Below are 7,022 nucleotides of genomic sequence, written 5' to 3'. Positions count from 1 at the left end.
ATTAATTAATGTATTAATTTATTTATTTTGGTATTTCAAATGTTTTGCAGAATATATCAGCATCTGTCTTATCTCCCAGAATGTTAATGGCAAAACATATGATACAGTGTAAATAATATGTAAATATACAGTTTGTAAAAATGGACCCCCAAGAAAACCACAAAAAAGTATTTAACTGTAAGATGCACGACAACGCTGTAACTAATACACAGTTTAACAGAACAAGATGGAGGGTGGTAGACAGTGCTTCAGCATTGCTATGTCTTTGTCAGCTAGGTACCGTTTTTCATTCTGTGAGTAAATGTGAGTCTGAGAGTTTTGAACATAAATACTTCTATGTACTTTAATTTTTTTTTAAATTTAATTAATTTTTTTTTTACCGTGCTTACATATTTTTGTGTTCATTATTTGAGTTTGAAATCTATTACTGTGCCACCATGAAGCAATCGTTTACAAAATTATTGCCATGTGCACATCAGAATTGTTGCCATGACAATAGGATTTGTGCATTCAGGACTCCATTTCAATCACTTTGGAACATTTCTGTGGTTTCTATGTGAAATAATGACAGAAATGTTGGCTTATTATCATTGATTTATATTAATTCCTGAATCTCAGCCTTATTAGCAATTGTATAGAAGTGTAATTAGCAGAGCAACACCTTCTCAAACCATGTTTTGTTTGTAGAACTAACATTTTTTAAAAATAATTACACAGACATGTGTGGTAATTTGTTATGCTTACACTAGCTTGCAAACAATAGGCAGCTACAGCAGGGCAGATACAGGAGCAAACCATTACCTGGTCAATTGCTGAGGAATAGTGCAACCCTGGAATAACAGCCAAAATAATTTTGGAATATTAGTCCAATATGAAGAAAATGCACATGCACTCAGGCAAAGAGGTAGTGTAAAGCAAATGAAAGTTACTTATTTCCAATTTGACCACTCTCAGATTGATGCATCATGAACCCCCCTTTTGATGGCAAGTGCTAAGGGAAAGTTGAATACAATTCAATTTAGGACAGAGCCCAAGAGTCAACCACTATTCGGTTCTTTTAAATTGACTCAGACATTAAGTATATTAGCTACCGTGGTTGACTGAGGATTTACCCACAAGGTTACCGCATAGGTTTTTGCTCTTTGCATTGTGTTGGTTCTGTAGTTTCAGACTTTGTGGTCATTAAAGATCCCATGGCACTTCTCACAAAGAATAGCGGGTTACTGGTATTCTGACACATCCCCAAACTGACTTAACTTCCACTAAATAGCTGCTGAGCATCACACAGGTGAGTGCCACGCATTACTGTCGGTTGAGGTCAGTTTACCCCCTTCACTATGAAATGTTTTGATATCATGAAATAAAGAGCACTATTTAAATGTAATCCATCAGACCTGCATTTAGCATCCATGACATGTGCTAATATTTGCCCATCCATATTTATATTAGAACAGAAATATCACCAAATATATTTTCCAGTGTGTTTTACCCTGTTCAGAAATTTATAAGCTATTGTATGGTTTAATTTGAAACTAACGTAAAAATCCGGCAAATCAATTTATTAATTACAAGATTATTCATAGGACATACTGTACCCCCATATAAGTGCTTCATAATGAAACTTACCCCCAATCCTAACTGGTGTATATGTAGTAACAACCTTAAGGGTACATTTCTGCACATCTTTTGAGATTGCCCAGTCATATATGATTTCTGGTAGCACGTTGCCTCAGAGTTAGGTAATCTAATCGGAACTAGCTTTGGTCAGAACGCTTGTCTACTACTGCATGACAACTCATCATATCAGTTTACGGTAACTCAAAAGAGACTACTGATGGCAGGCAAAAGAAAACCATAACCAAAATTGGTTTATGCAACATTTCCATATGAGACTTTTTTGGTTACTTACTCTGTATTATAAAGTTGTCCTAGAGTTTATTGACCGGAGGTGTGTCTGACGTGTCTTTTTACGGAACATGCGCAGAACGCCTAGGCCAATTTTTTGGCCTATTGAAGCGTATACATGTCGTAGTAAATCGACCCCCCCAACCGCATTATCTAGGTATGTTAGTCCGACTTTGAAAAATTTGAATTAGTACGATTTCAGTTGGACTACAATGTTTACATGATTTTTAAAAGTCCAGTTTTAGCTGAACTAATACAATAAATCAACTTTTTCAGGCATCATGTAAACCCACTGACTGACTGCAAGGTTCAACAGAGCTAAACCATCAACAGTCAACTCATGGTCTAATATAATCTTAGCTGTAAATTAATTACTTTAACAGTGCTGTATTAATAATTACGTTTGTTGTTTGACTGTTCTTGTTTTGTCTTGTTAATTGTTTATACATGTGCCCCAAGTGTGCTGAATGCTTCTACTATGTATGAGTGCAGTAAATATGATAATCACGAAAAAAAGAAAATATTAAGCTAGATAACTATATGCCATTAGGTGTTATTATCTCCAGAAGTGAAAAATCCAGGTTCAGAAAGTTAATTTCCTCCCAAAATTGGTTCCGATCACCAGGATTTGCTAATTAGTGCAATTCTTCTGCCAAGAGGTAGAAATAATTAGTGAAATGAGCTGGTTGGAAGAAACACATGGCAGGACTTTTACTGGATTTTCCGCCTCTAATTATCACATGAAAAGATTATAGCTTTTAATCACTATGGCAATATTTAAACTTTATGTAATTACTTTTCGCAAGTACCTTGCTAAATAAACATTTGTTCAAGAATATTTTTTTCCCCACTAGTGATAATTGTGTTTTGTATTTGTTCATGTTTTCTTCTCTCTGGAAAATATTTACTGTGAAGCATGTTGCAAACTGATAAATGGCTCTACAAAACATAACTGATTAGCTTAATCTGTCTACTGTTCCTACATAGATAAACAGATGGTTGCTTTTTCCTTTTCTATTTTTTCTCTATGTATGCTCTTATACAAAATGATTATTTTTTTGAAAATTGTCATGTATTATTGATTTCAAAGTTTCTTACTTTGTTTTGCAGCATATTAGTATGTTGGAAAGATTTTTATATATCCACATTTTAATATCCAACACAATCCTCCTTTTCCAGAAAACCAAGGTCTCAGACAGAGCCCAGTAAACTAGACCGACCTGCATGTTTGGTGCTTCTAAACAGTATGGTGGTCTGCACAGATTCAGTCCCAATTCACAACAAAGGCTACTTGGGGGCTAAAAAGTGACAGAAATGGACATATCTGCTGTCGAAAGACAAAAGATCTGCATCCCTGTTACCCACCATTAATGGGCCTCATAGTAAAGCCATTTAGATTCCAAAGTAATATAACACTGTGTGGTAAAGGTGTTATGACCTGTGTTGTCCATGAGAGAGCAATGCAACCAAGGCAAGCAAGTGACTCTCGGAATGCAGTTAGAAGCAAAATTTCACACATAACAGCAGCCCTTGAGTGTTTTACCCAAACTGTCCACAAGAGGTGCTGTTTGTTTGGAGCGCTGATTTTTGATTTGCAAAATATTTTCTCGCCAGGTCCGTGCTGTGGAGGGAGGGAAGGAGCAACAATGAAAGAGAGAGGTCCAGAATAGTGCAGCTGTGCAGTATAATTATTATTTCCCATACTGGGGAAGAGTGGTGATTACAGGGCAGTTAGCAGGTTGGTTGTTGGAGCCCGAGTGTTCCCGGGATTCCTCCAGGCTTTCCTCTGTAACTCTCTTCCTTGGGGGTTCCTCTTCCCCCTGCTCTTCTTGCTCTCTCCCTTAATGAAGCCCCCTCGATCATTCACCTCGAGTGCCCTCTCTCAGACTGAGAAGAAAGGAAATACGCTGAAGGGATAGGGATACACAGAGGCGGCCAGGATTATTACAATGTTGCTGAAGTTTATCCTCTGTTGTTTTATCGCCTGAAGTTCACCTGAAATCTGCTATATGTCTACCAACATTGAATAAATTATAAAAAGGCAAGGGGCTCCAATGCTTTAGGGGCTGCAATGAGCTGGGCACAACCAAACTGTCTCGATATGTGCGGTTGTGAGAGAAATGGTTTCTGATAATGAAAGAAATACTGACATCTGTGAAGCCTTTTCTAAAAATAAAAAAAAAAAAAAAAAAAAAATGAAAAAAAAGCGTGCACAACACTAATTTTGAACAATCTGCAAATTTCCCTGAACATATTTATCTCTGACTAAACCTAGTTAAGCAAATGACAAAGCTCAAGGCGAAATGTAATTCACTATATTTGCATTTTTTTAACAACCATTTGTGATTTGTTTATTTTCCAATTATAGATGCATCAGGTGAATTGCAGTGTTGAGGATGTTAGACAAGCTTTGTGGTTTAATAAGCACAAACATCACTACAAGGGACAAACATAATTAGATTGTACAATTGAACAATGAAAAATGTTGAATAATATTCCTGATGGGAGAAATCAGAACGGTAATTTCTGAATATTTATTTTCTTTTAATACATAATACGTTTTAAATATTTGTCTGTTACTGACTGGATTGACAGACTGTATTGTGAAGACCACTGATTAAAACTGACAACTGTGTTAAATAGCCATTAGTACTGATCCATGCGTGATCATGAGTAATTAAAATATACTGAATTACTAACAAAAACATAAGAACCTTGCCTTTTTCTCTGAAAGAACAGGCATATACAAATTATGGCAAACATTTATCCTCGAACATACAGTTTTGCTATTGGCTGAACCCAACCAATCACCTGTCTTTGTATTCATTAAAAAAGTAATTTGCTGACAGTGTGTAATAATTCTACAAACCCATATATAATTATTTTTAATGGGTTTGAGACTTGCACCCCCTGCCATCCAGGTGAATGGTTCTCCCTCATCCCTGACATGAAGCTTCTCCATCCTGGCTCCCCAGCGGTGGAACAAACTCCGTTCCTCTACGAACCATTCAGTAATTGCCTGTCTTCCGCTGTGGTCTGAAGATGCATAATCAGACTATGACCAAGTGAACTATCACTACTCTGCAAGGCACTCCCAATCTAGGATCACTCTTATCACTTATATCCTTCCACTTTGTTCCTGTAGCACTTTCATATTACATGTACCTCCAATGTAGCACTTATATTGCACTTAATATATTGCATTAATTTAATGTTGTAGCTTGTTGTCATGCCCCCTAGTTTGACTTAACATTACTCTCTGACCTTGCCTATGCTTACTGTGTGGACTTGACTTAATGGGTTAATTGGCTATGAAAGACTGTTACATAATGAATATTGTACCTTATCGGACCTGCGTTTTGTAGTTATAAAGCATTTGCCAAATAAATTTAATATAGCGTTCTAGAGACTAGTAGAATCTATGATCTGTGCCCCAATAATGAACCCTCTTTCAAAATCACTTAGATCTTTTCCTCTTGCCATCTCGATCCAAAATTGTCGTCAACTGGGCTTTTATACATGCCACAGAGCATGATAGGATGTTAATTGCTTAATTGGATCATGCAGTACACCTGTATGGAAGCATCTGCATTCATTATGTTTCTCCACTCATTTATTCAGGTTTTTCCTTTGATTTGTCAGCCATCTGTATGTTATTGCCATTGTCCATTATGACACATGCACACATGCATGCGCACACATACACACACACACACACACTGACAACTATAACTCAATTAATTGAGAAAATGTGCATGATGTCCTTTGTGGATTTTTCAATTCACTAATTGAATGCCAATTAATTCCCTGAATTGACTGAAATGATACCAATCTTTCATTGGAATGTATGCAAGGCTTTCTTCTTGGTTTTGTTTGTTGCAGCTTCTAACTTTCTGGGGTATTGTGCTTCATTTAAATAGTTTAATAACAGTAACAGATAACAGCTTACATAAACCAATAATTTATCCTGCCTTCTCTTTCAGTCATTTAATTTTTAGTTATTTTCATCAACGTGCACTTTCAAATGAACCTTTGTTATATATTATGAACTTGACAGCAAAAGATTTAGTGCACTTGTTATTGCATGGAGAACAAATTAGAATTTTAAATTCATACTCAAATAAATCCAACAAAACTGCATATTGACTGTCTGATTGAAAAATACAATTCACAGTGCAATGCCATATAATCCCCACCAGATGTAGTAATTCTACTGCAAATCTGACCCTCATGATGCTCGTTTACGTACACAACATATTTCTGCGATGGACTGGCAAAATGTCCAGGGTGTATTCCTTCCTCTCGCCCAATGCATGCTGGGATAGGTCCCACAACCTCCCGCGACCGTGCCCAGGAATAAGCAGGTATAGATAGATATAATAGATGGAAGGATGGATGGTCATGACTCCGGTGTGCTGTGACATCCCGCTGGGGGTGCCTTGAAATTTAAGTTATTAAGTTAAATTGAAAAGTTATGATAAATCATACTGTGAATAAAAAATAAAAAACTAAATTCAATTCATAATGGATGTGTTTGTAAGCTCACACTGCAGACTTGTCTGAACTCGGTCCTCCACGTTCAACCTCTGCCTGCACAGACTGGTCTCCCATCGGGTCATAAATGTAATACTGTATGTTTGGTCAAATTCTCTGAAACAACCCATCTTTATGTTCTAGCTAGACTAGCATTGTGTGGTGGTTGTGTAAATTTCACCACAAAAGGCAAGATTGATTCATTAAGAAAAATTAGAAAAGCACAGAAATGAAGATTTCCTGCCCCAGCCACTTCTGCTGGACTCGTTTTGATGGTATTTATGCCAAGCAGCTTGATGCATTATTACATTTTTTTTTTTGTAAGCATAAGAGCAGAGGATCTGGCGAGGATCAAACCCTTATCGCTAGCAGGAGAGGCTGTCGCATGAACCACTACACCAAATTAGCAGAGTGGTTGTGTTACTAATCATTTCAAGTGATGAACCTACTGGTTAGTGAGACTCATCTAAATGTCATTTCTAAAAATGTCATTTGTTGAATGAAACATACACTACATGGCCAAAAGTATGTGACACCTGACATCCAACATCTCATACAAAATTATTTAATAGTTTTAATATGGG

General features: G+C 36.6%; 1 long non-coding RNA gene across 1 annotated transcript; it reads right to left on the bottom strand.

Moving 5' to 3' along the window:
* Positions 1–2,856: 2,856 nt before the first annotated feature.
* On the bottom strand, positions 2,857–5,535 carry LOC135252057 (uncharacterized). Its single transcript, XR_010329291.1, has 2 exons — positions 5,248–5,535; positions 2,857–3,812 (listed from the first exon to the last, which is right to left on the bottom strand). It is a non-coding gene; the product is annotated as an uncharacterized LOC135252057 (long non-coding RNA).
* Between the last annotated feature and the right edge of the window lie 1,487 nt (positions 5,536–7,022).

The sequence above is a fragment of the Anguilla rostrata genome, chromosome 3, assembly GCF_018555375.3.
Source record: "Anguilla rostrata isolate EN2019 chromosome 3, ASM1855537v3, whole genome shotgun sequence".
Taxonomy (NCBI): domain Eukaryota; kingdom Metazoa; phylum Chordata; class Actinopteri; order Anguilliformes; family Anguillidae; genus Anguilla; species Anguilla rostrata.
The sequence above is the reverse complement of the archived record's forward strand: the minus strand, read 5'-3'. Positions and strand labels throughout refer to the sequence as shown.